This window comes from Balaenoptera physalus (assembly GCF_965194825.1).
Source record: "Balaenoptera physalus genome assembly, chromosome: 16".
Taxonomy (NCBI): Eukaryota; Metazoa; Chordata; class Mammalia; order Artiodactyla; family Balaenopteridae; genus Balaenoptera; species Balaenoptera physalus.
In genome coordinates, this window is record NC_138898.1 from 3,534,685 (window position 1) to 3,550,025 (window position 15,341).

The window sequence follows — 15,341 nt, forward strand, 5'->3', positions numbered from 1 at the left end:
ACTTCCCAAAGCAGGAGGGGCGACAACCCTAATATCAAGGGCAGACAACACGACCATGCCCACTTTACAGATGAGACCACTGGGGCGCAGAGAAACAAACATGACCAGGTCTTATTCCCCACGTAGACCCCCGAGTCTGGCACAGGCAAACGCAAGTGGCCCGAACAAGGAGCGGATGCATGGATGCCGGCTCCTCGCCCTCTCCGAGGCGCGTGCTTGGTGTGGCCCAGGAGGGATGCTGCCAGAGCATCCTTGCTTTGGCACCTCAGCAGCAAGGGGCTCTCCAGGACGTGCGGAGACAGCCCCAGGGTGGCAGGGCTTTGGGGGTGAAGGGGCGGAGCCTCAGGAGGGGCGGGGCCTCAGGAGGGGCGGGGCCTCAGGAGGGGCGGGGCCTCAGGAGGGGTGAGGTAGGAGAGGTCAGCGCCCTGAGGGATTCCCCGGCTCCACCCACGGCCGCTCCCTCCTTGTGCAGAAGCTGCCGCTGCGGGTGATGAGCAGGTGCCGCCTGGAACCGGGGAAGCCACAGTCTATTTCTGACTCTCCCGCTGAGAACGCAGGAATGTGGCAGCCAACTACAGCGCTGCGTGGGCGTGGGAGCGACACCAGGAAAAGAAACCAGGAGAGAACCTGCCCTGCCCCGCCCCGCGCCGTTCCCCTCCCCACGCCTGTTCACACAGGAGAGGCGGGCGTGCTGGGGGACCAGGAGCGCACGGGACAGGCCTTGGGGACTTGAGTAGGAGGTAAACGTACAGGTCACCTGGGACAGGACAGGGTGGGGGGCATGGCAGCTGCGGGTCTGCGCGCAGTGTGGGTGTGAGGGCCCCCATAGGGGCTCCCCAGCCCTCCGGCATCTCCTCTGAATAGGTCTGCGGTGAAGGCCGAACTCTGCACCTGATCCTGTGGCTGTGAACATGGGAAACAACCTGAGGACAGAGAGCCGGTCAGTGAGCAAGTGATGCACGAACAGGGAGCAATGGGGAAGAACGGGTGGAGGGAGGGGAGCCACGAGGCCATTGACAGCCACGTGACCAGGGTGCCCGGAGTGGGTTTCAGGAGAATAAGTGATGTGGTTATACCATCCACATCCCTCAGGCTGCAAACTTCCATCCCCCAGACCAGCACCGGGGGCAGGACACAGGCAGAGTCTCAATTCAAGTCCCAGCTCTGCCCCTCTGCCGGTGGGGTGACAGGGGCTAATCCCCCCCTACCTGAGCCTCCAATCCCCTGGCCCTCACCTGCCCCAGGGAACCCAGAGGTGCCGAGGGGGTCGAGAATACTAAGACAAGGAGGAGGCCGGCATACGAGCAGGTGCGGGTATTATTACGATGATCAGCATCTATACCGCTCCCCGGGTGTGGTGGGCCCGGGTCTTCTCCAGCTTCAGCCAACAGAGCTGCCATCTCCGCCCTGCTGGCAACCTCCCTGACCCCCGGGGCGGGGGGACAGCCTGGCCTCCTGACCCATCAGAGCACCGCGGTCCACATTCAGCAAGCAGCTGCACTTTCAGCTCACCCAATATTTTTTAAAATGCGAATATGAAGCAAGTATTAATTGACTGGGAGTTTTCACTCTAGAAAATCAGTTTTCCAGCTTCCCTTGAAGATATCTGGGAGAGCTGGCTACTGCAGATCCCTACCTCCCTGGCCCTCCCCCCACCGGCAGCACAGCTGGAGCACAGCAGCTGTCTCCTCATCGTCCCCGCGGCTCCCCTTCCAGTGGCCTCGCTCCCCTGCGAGCTCTCCATCAGGGTCACCTGGGGGACCAGGGTCCTGAGGGGCACGGGCCCTGGGAACCCCCTCCTCATCCTGAGGACCCCCTTCTGCCTCCTAGACACATTGGGGGTGAGTGGCCCATGTTCCCGGGAGCACCTGACGTGGTGGGAGGGTGGCCCAAGGACAGCAGGTCCAAACCCCAGCTCTGCGGCCCGCCGTGGACAAGTGGCCCCGGCTGAGCGCCCCACGGGGGCGTCCAGCTGCTGGTTTCTTCCTTGGGGAGGATGAACGCACAGTCAGACCTCTTTCCAGGCACACCTGTCTCCCATCAGCCAGCTCAGGCCCAGGGCCACCACGCAGCCTCCGTGCACGGGCCCGTGATGCCCTCTGGCCTCCTGCCTCCTCTCCCACAAGGGGCTGATGACGATGCCGCCCGTGGGGATGGCTATGGGGTAAGTGAAATGGCCCAGAAGCCCCAAGCCAGGTGCCTAACACGCAGCCGGCCCGCCCGTAGCCAGTGGCCGTGTCGGAATCGTCCCTCACACACCCTCGCGGGACCTCACACCGGGCACGGCTCCAGGGGCTGCGGGCCATGCCCCCGGCAGCCAGGACTGCCCCCCGGCCCTGCACGCGCCCCGAATCGCCACTGCCTCCCCGCGGGGCGCAAGGAAACGCCTAAAGTCACCTCGGCGTCGGGCGAGAACCGAGATGCAACCCCGCCAACCAAGGCAGAAGGCCTTCCTGGGGAGAGAAGCCACGGCTGCAGGAGAGCCAGCTCTCCGCCCACGGGGACGCGGCTATTTTGGGAGCTCTTTCCTGGGAACACCGATCCTGTTCCATTGCCAGCCTTGAGTCACCAAGGAACACCGGAGTCCCCGCCTGCGACGGGGTTCCCCAGAGGCGCTGTCAGGGTGGGGGACCACCAGGGACACGTGGGCAGGCCGGGGAGAGAGGGTCAGGGAGGGGAGCCTCTCCAGGAGGTGACACGGAGACGAGGCCACACAGGGACCAGAGTCGGAGCTGTCCACGCTGGGGAACAGCGGTGCCCCCCAAACCTTAGTCCCCTCCGTTCTTGCAGTTACCCTGCGAGCACGAATTATCAGGCTGTTGGGGGCTTGCCTGGCGAGGCGCTGGCCGCAGGTCCCCATCACGGCATCTCGTGGCCCAGGCACTCCAGCTGGCCTAGCGTCTGACCCCACCTCCTCATACTTGCTTACGGTCCGGTGTCCCTACTTCAGAGGCTGGCACCTGCTGTGGCCACACGCTCACGCCAGACCCCGAGTCAGCCTCCACTCCTCTGGTTCCCCACTCCCAGCGCCCAGGAACCTCCGAGTCCACAGGGTTCCACCACCGACACCTCATATGTCCAGCCCCCTCACTCCATGCCTCCCACAGCCGCGGGCTGGCCTTTCTGAAACATGACCCCCACTCTCACCATGACCTCAAACCTGGGGTCCCACCACACTCAGGACCAAGTCCAAGCCCCATGAGGCCAGCGAGTCTGCGGGGACCCTCCCCAGACCCTGAGCCCAGTGACTCCCACACCGAGCTGCTCACGTCTCCCTCGGCACAGGCACCCTTCTCCTAACTCAGGGTCCCCAACCCCATTGGACCCTACACCCCCTTTATAATAAGTATTCTGTCGCGCCCCCTTTACCCCAACCCACCGACATGCGTAATTTTTAAAAGTCAGTGTGATGTCCGGCTGTAACACGCAGGAGGAAGAAGGGAAGGCAAGTTTTAATCAAACAACATATATTCAACACATAAGTGCTCAACGCGAGCACGTCACGTGATGTGGTGAAGGCACCTACGCAAAACGACCACCATGACAACAGCAGCAGCTACGGACGCAGAGAGACTGGGCTCTGTACTGGTCACTCACACGCCCCCAGTGACGGCGCCACGGAGGAGCCATTCCCCGAAATGAGCAATTCTCGGTAAAGTTCTGAATGAAACCAGGTGTGTCAATTTCCATCAATTTCCAAGACACTTGTGTTCAGGGAAACTGTGACGAAACTGCCAGATCTCCCTGTGTGTGTCCACTGCACACCCAGGTTGCAGGCTCAGGTCATTCTAACAGCTTTGGACCCTCCGAGCATCCAAGGGACACTGAAGGTCAAGTGGGGTGGGGGTGAGTCTTCCTTGCTCAGGAAGTGCCCTCGCCTGCGGGACGCCCGACCCCCTGGCCTAGCCCGTCACAGTGACAGCCCACGAAACCTCCCCAGGTTTGCCAGGGACCACAGAACAGCTGACCTAAACCCTGTGCTCTCAGGCAGACATCTTACCTCCCCCAGGAAGACCGCCGGCTGGAACGGGGGAGCCCATCCTTCACCTCCAACCCCGGGCCTCAGAGCGTGCTCTGCAGGCGAGCTCTGATGATGACATTTTGGTATCTACCAAGATTACAAATGCAGGTATTTATCCTTTGACCCAACAGTTCAGGTCTAAGCGGATGTTTTCTGGAATGTTCATAAGGACACGGTGCATGAGAGCAGAATTCAGGGCAGAGCTCTGGCGTCCATTTAGAGCCTGGCTGGAGACACTGTGGTCCGCTAGCAACAGAGCTTCAGGCAGATGTGGGAAAGCACGGGCGCTTCTCGAGGGGTCCTCCCCGGAAGCCCACCTGGCTGGACTCTGGAGCATGAGAGTAAAACTGGGCTCCAAACCCAGCCTTGGCGTGAATTCTAACTTCTCCACAAATCAGCTCTGGGATCCCCATCTGCTCGTAAACTTCTTGCTGCCTTTGGCGCTGGGACCGTCATTTGGTGGAGTCTACCTGGTAAGGCCCCGTCCCCAGTTCTGCAGTCGATCACTCACCTAGGTGCCATGGTGGAGGTGTTCTGTAGATGTGATTTAACGTCCATCATCAGTTGACTTGAACTAAGGGAGGCTGTCCTAGATGGTCTGGTGGGCCTGGTCCAATCAGTGGAAGGGCCTTAAGAGCAGCGCTGGGGCTCCCTGGCTAAGAGGAGATTCCGTCTGTAGACAGCAGCCTCGGTCCACGCCCGGGAGTTCCGGCCCTTCCCGACGGCCTGCCCCACACATGCCGTCAGCAATGTCCTGCCATAAACCGCTGAACATACACCTCCCACCGGTGCTGGGCCTCTGAGTCTCAGACACAGCCTCCTTCTCCATAAACGAGGATGACAGTACTGTGGGAGGAGCTCTCTCGAGTTACCTCCACTTAGCTGAACCCGGGTTAACCGACACTCCCCGTCCTTCCGGAAAAGCAGGCCCCACTGAGCACATGTGGCAGGCAGCCCCGGCCCCGTGCGGTCCGTTCCCACAGAGAGCTGGGCACCTGTCACGAACTGGTCTCCTTGTTCCCTGACCTATGCGAACCAGGTGAACTCGTTTCTGTAATTAGGTGATTTAATCAGACTTTATGCACATTGATTAAATGATTCAATATGGATGGAAAAAGAAAATGTTATTTCTATGAGAACCGACTTGGCTGCTTTGAAGTCAGTAAAGGCAGGATGTTGAAACACGGCCGTCGCAGGCAAGTATGGGAAACACGGCCGTCGCGGGCAAGTATGGGAAACACGGCCGTCGCGGGCAAGTATGGGAGACGAACGAGTGAACGATGGGGTTTCCATCTCTGGGAGGACTCTGCTTCCAGGCGTCTTTAATTCTCACTCCTCTGCAGAGAAGTCGGCGCTAGAAATTGTAGAAGATGCATCCAACGTTTGTCTCACACAAGAAAGAACACTAATTTGTAGATCCTTCTGCAGTGAGAAGTCTTTGATGCCACCTCAAAAGACGGCCGAATAAATGCACCTCTGAATGACTTACGTTAAAATAAAGTGTTTCGAGCATGAACAAGTCGCGTTTATAATTTCTTCTTCTAACCGGCTTTGGGATTAATCACCCGTGTTGAGCGTGGAGTCGGGGGCTCTGCCCTCTCCCTCCCGGGCCTGTGATCTCCTCCCGAGGGTGGCTCAGCCCCGTGCAGGGAGGGTGTCCACTCAGTACAGAGGAGGCTAGTTACCGTCATGGTTATTACTGCTCGTGTAAAACCCGCCTCCAAGTGGTTCCAAACAGCCCATAGACAGCGGCAGCCTCTGGGCAGAGATGGGGTGGGAGTGAGATGTGCTATTTAAGTTTTACCACGGATATCGGTCCCTTATTCAGATTTGGAAAATTAAAGTAACACATAATGCTCCCCACTGCCTGCCCCGTGGCATTAGGACCACTTTGGTCCCTGGTCCACAAATGATTATGGGGCACCTGTCGGTACCAGGCCCTGCCCCTCCCCTCCCTCCCCCCCTCCCTCCTCCCCTTCCTGGGGAAGCTCTCCCGGGTCTTGGAGAGCTCCCAGCTCCTCCTTCACCAAGAGGCCCATTCATCCCCTGGGCCGCATCTCCTGGTTCCTAGCTCCCCTCCCCAGCAAGTCTGGGAGCCGAAGGCAGCTTAGTACGGCGCCTGAGGCCCAGGGCAGGGGCTCAGCAAGGCTGCAGTAAACAAGCAAATACTGGGTGAGGAAATTCCAAGGCCAAGAGAAGCCCAACTCCACTTGATTTTAAAAAAGGAAAGCGCACCACCCCACACACCAGGTAGCTTCTACAGGACACGGAACTTCAGCAGCGCTACTAAGAAGCACCGGCCTCACCAGCCCGGAGAGCGGAGGTTAGGAACTGCCTGGTAGGGCGGGAGGTAGGACCCCGACAGCGCCCTGTGCGCTGCGCACGCTACTTCCTGTGTCCCACAGGCATCTCACCCTCTCTCCGTTGACCTCCCTCCCCGCCCTGTATCCTGAAGGCAGCCCCTGCATCCCTTTTGTTCTCTCCTCCATCCCCAGGGCCCTGTGCTGAGGGGGGCACATAGAGGTTGCCCAGGAAGTGTCTGCCCTTGAACTGCAATGTCACGGGGGGTATCACTGAGGAAGGGACAGCGGTATCTGTCCACGTCACCCCAGGGGCCCCTCGGAATCCCCCTCCCCCTCAGCTTCCCGCCACTTGCCGAAACCCCTGGGCCCAGCTCTAGACGGTCAGGAACACGAGGCATTTACAAATTGCCCAGAGGCTATAGGGGCTTCCACACAGACTCCTTGGACCAGACTGCTTTAGAAATCGCGTTATACCTCACAGACACGAGGTTTTCCATTCACTTGTCCATCTGTTTGCTCCTTCCTTCCGTCCTTCAGTCTATCTCAACAAAATTAATCTGAACACCCACTGCAGCAGAGACCGCTAGCTTCCTACCCAACCTCCATTCTCCCTTCTTACATAGCACCAGAAAGCTGATTCTATTCAGGGAAGCTTCTTTTCCAGCTAAGCATGGCCACGTGAAGAGGTTCTACCAAGGAGCTGTAGGGAAAGGTGTGCCGAAAAGCCTCTAGAAAGACTCTTTTTGAAGAGCTGACTCAGCTGGGATCTATGAACCTTTGGGACTTGAATGTGATGTCTGGTGCTCCTGCAGCCATCTTGGACCATAGAGGGTAAGTGCCAGTGTGAGGATAACTGAGCAGGAAGATATTGATAGAAGGAAGCCTGGATCCTCAGTGACTGTGGAACAACCATGCCAGGCCTGACTGTCTGTAACCATTCCACGAAGCAGGGTGCCTCCAGGCCCAGTGTCCAGAACCAGCCTGACTGGGTCAAATCTCAGCTCCATGACATACTAGCTGTGTGACTCTGAACATCTTACCTAACCTCTCTGAACCACCATTTCCTTAGCTATGAAAGACAGCTAATAATAGCATTTACATCTTAGGCTTCGGTGAATGCAGGCAAGGCACAGTCCCTGGCACGCGACACACATTTAATAAATGTTAGCAAGCTACCATTGCACTATTATTACTATGACTGCAGCTCACACAGGATAAGCCCTGACTCTGGGTAAAGCAGGCAGGTGTCACTCGCCCATTTCACAGGCTCGGACAGGTGGAGGGTGATTAGCCTGGGCCCCCTCAGTCCACACCTCCCAGCCACGTGAGTTCTAAACCGCCAGTCCCCCTGCCCCCCTGGGTATGGGATTCGTGTTGTTATTGAGCCTGAAGGGGGGTTGAGGTTGTTTTGCATTTTCTTATAAAACATGCTGTACTTTCCTTGACAGACTCCCAAGCAACCAAGGAAAACAAGAGCAGGTGACCCCACGGGAGGACTCAGGGGCCACGAGCTGATAGGACCAAGGGGGGCTGAGCCCCACCTGCAAGGGCCACCCAGCCCCAGATGCTGGCTCTTCTTCCTTGAACGTCATGCGTTCTAACAAAGACCAACATTCATACGTGTGTCCTCCGAGGCGCAGATTTTGTCAAATGTTTCCCGAATTGGGAGTGCCGTTTTTCTATTGCTTAGCTAGTTCCATCTAAAAGCAGAACACTCGCAACTTTTTAACCACCGCTCGGCCTGGACTGTGCCAGCCTCGGCCTCCCAGCACCATCGCACCCCTCCCTCTAGGGCGGGGGTCTCATCTTGCCCTCCCCACAACATCCCACAGGGCCTGCTCCCAGGCCTGCCCCGCGACTCCCTTTTGTATTTTGCAACAAATCCTTGAAAGTGCCTCGTTAATCCCAGGCTTCCTCTTCATCTTGGAGGCTACGTATGTACTAGTCACGGCAGGCCCCTCCCCACAGCAGCAGAGCAGGGAGGCGGTACCAGGCTAAGGGCCAGGGAGGCTTTATCTGGATAGAACAGACCTGACCTCCACGTCCCCTGAGGTTTCTAAACAGAGGGAGACTGAAAGCCCCAGGAATATGCCAAAGATTCCCTGAGGGCTGGGGAAGTGAGTCAAGAAAATCTGTTTCGGGCTTCCCTGGTGGCGCAGTGGTTAAGAATCTGCCTGCCAATGCAGAGGACACGGGTTCGAGCCCTGGTCCGGGAAGATCCCATATGCCACGGAGCAACTAAGCCCGTGCGCCACAACTACTGAGCCTGCGCTCTAGAGCCCGCGAGCCACAACTACTGAAGCCCGTGTGCCACAACTACTGAAGCCCACGCGCCTAGAGCCTGTGCTCTGCAACAAGAGAAGCCACCACAATGAGAAGCCTGCGCCCCAGAACAAAGAGTAGCGCCCGCTCACTGCAACTAGAGAAAGCCCACGTGCAGCAGCGAAGACCCAATGCAGCCAAAAATTAAATAAATGAATAAATAAATAAATTTATAAAAAGAAAAAAAAAGAAAATCTGCTTCACCAAAAAAGGAAGAAAAGCAGAGAAATTGCTAAACACAAAGAGTCGTTGCTCCTGGGATCTCAAAATCCTCTTAAGAGGGTTGTAGAGGCCCGGGCCCTGCACATCCCAGCTGAGGGATGGCTGCTACCTCGAGATCACCATCCCAACCAGCCACTGCACTGGGCCGGTCCTGAGCTGCACCTGCAGGAACTGAGAGGTCCCGGCCCTGCCCACCCTTGACCTTCCACCACTTTCAAGGCTCCCTTTCTCTCCAGGCAGGAGTCAGCCTGAAGCTCCTGACCCAGCTTCAGATGTGGGCTTCATTCTCCTGGAAGTGGGGTCCCTGGACCTCAAGGAGGTCGAGAGCCACTGTTTCCTAAGTGCTTCCTATGTATCAAAGACAGACAATGAAGATGTCGAGGATGACGATAAAGATGTGGATGAAAATGTTGCTAAAGATGATGGTAAAGAAGATGAAGAAGATAAAGACAAAAATGATGAAGACACCTGATGTAGATGAAGAAGAAAAAGATGGATAAGACACTGATGAAAATGACGGTGGTGATGACGAAGATAAACAAGGTGATGAAGATGGTGATAAGGATGAAGACGGCGACAGTGGTGAAGATGCTGAGGAAGAGGATAAAGTTGGTAAGGACACAATGAAGAACAGGATGGTGACACTAATTGCGGTCATGGGTCTTCATACATACCTCCCCCAACCCTTGCGACAATAACTGAAAAAGTATTAAGTGCCCACACGGCCCAGGTACTGTTCTAGGGATTGGAGATATGGCTAAGGGGTGAGGGCTCCTTTGGGGGGGTGATGAAAATGTCCTGAAGTTGACTGTGGTGATGGACACACAACTCCACGGATATACTAGAAGCATGGACTGTGCACTTTGAAAGGCTGCATTGTATGTATGCAAATTATGTCTCACACTATTAAAATTCCCTATACCCATATTTATTTGTTTTATTCCCTGGTGCTTCCTCCCTGCCACACAGAAGTCTAGGCTTTTTATGTGTCCCATCTCTGTGCATCCTTTCCGCAGCCCTAGGAGACGGGCTCTGTTTTAATTATCCCCATTTCACACAAGAGGACACTGAGGCACGTGCCAGGGAGGTCACCTGCCTGTAGTCACGCAGCTGGAAAACAGCAGAGCCGGGACGGGAACCAAGTAGAGCCATGGGGGCGGTGTGTACACAAGCTCTTCCAGAGCAGCCCCCTCCCCTGCCAGTTGGAAAGAAAAGACCTGCCGGAGCTGCACAGGACACTGGTGGTCACAGTCTCTGGTCTCAGTGCTTCTACTGCTGACCTTCAATTCAGATTCTGACCCACTGTTTTCCCTACATTAAGTCAACAGTCAAAATCCTCCATTCTCAGTGCAAACAAGAACGAGCTTCTCATAGAACAAGTGACATCATATCACAGATGGCAAACGGGTGACCCCCTCAGGACAAATACAGCCCACAAATGTGTTTTATGGGGTCTGTACTTTCTTTTTTAAAAAATGTGAGTCGGCCCCCCAACATTTAAATAAAGGAAATTTTACATCGAAATAAATATTTCCAGTTTCTCTTGGAAAATTCTGCCCACACTGATCTGGCATTCCCAGGCTGACACCCACAGTTGCTGAGGGGCAGGTGCCCCCTGCAGCAAGGACACACATTTCCCAACCTGCCACAGCACTGCCCCTGGCCCGTCACTCACAGAGGGCGCCTTTGGGCTTGTGACTCCCGTTCTGTGCAATGAGCTAAGAGGACAGTCTGACCTCCCCACTCCGGAGTCATCCCCATCCCAGAACAGTGTCTCTTCTCTCCCCCTGAAAGTGCTCAGGAAGCTTTGGGATCAACTTTGTCGTCCACCAACCTTCCAGGGATGGTGAAGGGGGAGGTTGGGGGCATCCCTCCCCAGGGGCCTGAGGACCTGCAGCCTAATCACCTGCTTTGCAGATTCGGGGTTCACTGTACAGTGGGGGGCACATTAGGCCTAAACCTCGTCCTTCCCATCACAGCTGTACTTCCTCCTGCTGGAGAGGCCCAGCTATTACTTTTCTGCTCAAGAATTCTCTTGGGCTTAATGAATTGCTAGTCTCCTCATTACGCATCTACCTTCTTTCCTCTACTGCCTGCAAATCCCTTTGGAAGTCGTCCCACCAGCCGTTTCAGAGACCGAGCTGACGAATGGCCTTTCGTGTACCAGGACGCCAAGTTCAACCCTTGGAGGTTTCCCGCCGTGCAGTCGAGCTGGGAGAACATCCTGTGCTCTCCTCGTGGACAGCGGCTCACTAACGAGCAGCCCCCTTCACCCGGAGGCCTCTCCTGACTCCATCCCGCTGGGCCCATCCCGCTGGGCCCCCAGGCTGCAGCCCCAGGTCGGCTGTGAGATTCCCCCTCCGAGAGTTGGGAGCCCTGGCCCGGCCCCTCCCCAGCAATGTGAGGAAGGACTCAGTCGCCCCTTGCCCTGTTTCATGCAAACAGAAGCACCTTGCCCCTGACGTGCCAACCGAAATCCCCGAATTACTCAGCAACGTCCCATGGCTCAAGTCCTGCAGGCTTACAGAATGAAGAAAAGTGCGTTTCAAGTCCCCCACCACTGCCCTTGGATTGCATTTAATGCCACTGTTTCCACAGATGGACGGGGCTTATTCAACCTGACACACAGAAAGCCCTTCTGTCCCCAGGGGCCCCAGGGGAAAATGGCTGGCCACCTGCTCTCCCTGTCACCCTGATGTGAGGTCGGAGGGAACACATGGTGGTAGGAAACGCACCCATGATCAAAGGAACCACACAACCCCGGAAAACTCCTTACTGGTCCTTCAGTGACTTCGATCTTCAGCTGGTGCTGCTGGTAACTTGCAACCTGGTGAGTTCAAAACTGCCAGTGGAGGCTCCCGCACGCGGTCCACGCTCCTGCTCGTGGATCGAACCCCTGCTAACAGCGCCAGAGACACGGCCAGCCCTGTGCCCAAATGTGGGCACGAGCCTTCCTCAAGCGCCGCCTTCCTTCCTCCTGTATCCCCTGCCCCGGCGCACAGCACCAGCTCCCCCCCGTCCCGGCCACCTCCTCAAGCCCTTACCGGGGTCCTGCTCCCCGCCCTCCTCCACCCCCCACCCACCCACGCCCCGCGGCCTCGTCGTCACGTGATGACGCCCATCTCCTCGGCTCTTGCAAGACCAGCGTCACACGCCCCCGTCAGGACCCCCAGCCTGACACCACCCCCCCCAACACGTGTAGGCAGAGGGGACCTCAGACGTGCCCTCGCCCTGCCACGCCCCTGCTCGTGAGCCCTCAGGGGGCCCTCACTGCTTCTCTGGAAAGGCCAGACGCCTCTGTTCACCGTTTACACCAATTCATGGAGCGGCTGCTCAGTGTGTCAGGGGCACCCCAGGCGAACAGCAGAGGCAGGATTCCGGTGTTCTAGCGGGGAGACAGACCCCAAAGCGGCGAAGGAAGGAATAAAGGGGAATTTCAGACAGCAGTAAGTGCGGTGAAGAACACGGGATGATGGGATGGAGAATGGGGGACACCAAGGGAGGTCCCTCCGGGAGGGACCAGAGGCAGCCGCGTGCGGACCAGGAGCTCGCAGGGTGCCCACCACCTGGCCCTGCAGCCCTGCAGCCTCGCCCCTGCCCCGCTCGCCCCTGCCCTTCACAGCCACACCACGTTCTCCAGAGGGCGATGCGGGTTCAGGCCGCGGGACTTCCTCGCGGCTGCTAGCTGCCTGGGACATCCTTGCGCTCCAGCTGCCACGTGGGCTGACACGTATCAAGCCATCAAGACCGCGCACATCACCCCCTCTCTGATGCCTGCACCCCAACTCTTCCTCCCTCCTGCCGGATTCATCGCTCCCCCCTAGACCCTCCGCTTCCATGGCTGAGTCATACGTCTCTTTTGCACATATTTTATTAGACATGATGCACCTCTGAGCCTGTCTTTCCATCTCTGCTCCCCAGCACCCAGCCCCTGCGCTCTGCAGGGACCCGAGGTTTGTGACGGGGCTTCTGCGCCCCAGGAGACACGCAAGGGCGTGAGACGCGATGCTGCAAGACAAAGCAGGCCTGCTCTCCCGCGGTCTCGACCTCCCCCGTAAGTCATTTACAACACCCTCTTACGTCACGGCAACCGTGCATAAACCGAGGGGTAAGAGGCAAAATCTGCAAGAACTTCAGGTTCGGCAGTAACAGCTGTTATTATACAAGTCGGGGGTGGCCGCACCAGGCCCTGATCTAGGAGTGTCACGTCCTGCATCCGAGGTGAGGCTGCAGCGTGGGCATCGGAGGGTCTACTAGGGACCGAAGCCGAGGCACGTGTACAGGGTCCCACACCGCACGGAGCACAGAGGGAAGGTTCTAGGGCTGGCGACGCTGAAGCAGGCAAAGGACCAGCGGAGGACGCGGATGTTACGTGTTAGTTCCGATGTACCAGGAAGTGGGTTGAGCCGCAGTGCGTCACGTGCTCTCTGTGCTTTCGCGGAAGATGAGATGCTCCCGGGGCGGGGCGCGGGTAGAGCGAGGGCTCTGGAACCCCCAGTCTGGCTGCTCCACAACAGGCACTGGGACCCAGCAGGGAGGAGCGCTCCTGCCCAGCACTGCGGTCCGGCCAGGGACACACGCAACCCGGTGCCCAGCACTGCGGTCCGGCCAGGGACACACGCAGCCCGGTGCCCAGCACTGCGGTCCGGCCAGGGACACAAGCAGCCCGGTGCCCAGCCTGCGGTCAGGGCCAATCTGTCCCATTCGCTGCTGTTCATGTTGTCATGAAACCTGGGTCAGAAGCTGGCCCTCCCCCCCTCCACTTGCCTGAAATTTACCAAAGGACACTCCCGTGGAAGTGAGAACTATCATCCGCACAGGTTTGGGTGCAAGTTCCCAGCAGAACGAAGGCCCCCTGAGACCAAGCCCACGCCCGCTGGCCCCTTCGAAGCCTGAACGACAGCTTCTGCAGGAACACTGCCCCCACGTCGCAGCGTGTAACGCCCTCAGGACCTGAAACAGACCTGCCCCACCTGCAGCACATCTGGAGGATGGAGATTCTCGGCTGTCACACTGTGTCCTGACCCTCTGTCCCCAGAGACACTAAGGGGGGCCCCCGCAGACACTAAGTCCTCTGGGACTAAAACTGACCATCACAGCATGCTTCTTCTCCTTCTAAACCCCTGAATATAAACTCCCAGAAGCAGAGTGTTCGGTTAAAGTGTGCAAATTGCCATCCTGGCTCTTCACCTGCCCAGTTGTTTTCAAGTCGCATGGCTGCCAGCAGTGGGATGGCATGGAAACCACCACCTCACTAGGGCGGGATATTCTTAGATCATTATCAGTATTTATATTAGTAAAATATAACTTAAAATATTTAAAAATAATATTTTAAAGTTTTATTGTCATTTTAATTGGGGATGAAAGGTTCTTTGTTACTATGAATTTTTTAATGTCTGTAGTTACTAGTGAAGCTGAATTATTTTCATGTATTTGTTAAGAAATTTTGCTCCCTCCCTCCTGAACCACGAATTCCAGGCTGTTACCCACTGATCTGCTGGGTTCTGCTGACAATTGGTTTTCATTCTTGAATGATGACATCATCTAATTCAATGCATTTTCCTCCTCCTCTTTTATCATTTCTGGAAATGTTGCTCATGTAAATAATCCATAAAAAGAAAAAAAAACCACTGATGTGTGAAAATAAGCATTACATGTAGCTTTATTTTAAAAGTAAAGATTTTGAGGCAAACTAAAAGTCTGTTGATTGTGGGAGGGAAAAGCAAAGCTGGTAGGTCTGTCCCCTCCTTAACACACTAGACCACTATTAAGAATGAACATTTGAATCCTATATAGAAGAATGGAAAATCCTTCTGACATGATGTTAGATGACAAAATCTCATGCATGCTAAGAGGGCCTCCATAAAAAAATATGTATTTTTGCTTACATTTTTATAGTTAAAATTGAGAAATGGGTTTGCAATCATGTATAGAAAATTACCCCCTAGAGATAAAATTAAGAGTTGAGCAAATTAAAGCAATCCTGAGGAAAAAAGGAAAAAGCAGGAGGCACAACCCTCCCAGACTTCAGACGATACTACAAAGCTACGGTAATCAAATAGAGTGGTACTGGCACGAAAAACAGACATATGGATGAATGGAACAGAATAGAGAGCCCAGAAATAAACCCACACACCTATGGTCAATTAATCTATGACAAAGGAGGCAAGGATATACAATGGAGAAAAGACAGTCTTTTCAGTTAGTGGTGCTGGAAAACTGGGCAGCCACATGTAAATCAATGAGATTAGAACATTCCCTCACACCACATACAAAAATAAACTCAAAATGGTTTAAAGACCTAAATGTAAGACCTGAAACCATAAAATTCCTAGGAGAGAGCATAGGCAGAACACTCTTTGACATAAATTGTAGCATTATTTTCTTGGATCAATCTCCTAAGGCAAAAGAAATAAATGCAAAAATAAACAGATGGGACCTAATTAAACTTAAAAGCGTTTGCACAGCAAAGG

The 15,341-nt window shown here is 55.7% G+C and overlaps 1 protein-coding gene across 12 annotated transcripts in view; it reads right to left on the reverse strand.

Annotated features, from left to right (window-relative positions):
• Positions 1-15,341, reverse strand: part of PHACTR3 (phosphatase and actin regulator 3) — a 420,216-nt gene that overhangs the window by 15,674 nt on the left and 389,201 nt on the right. The window lies entirely within an intron of this gene.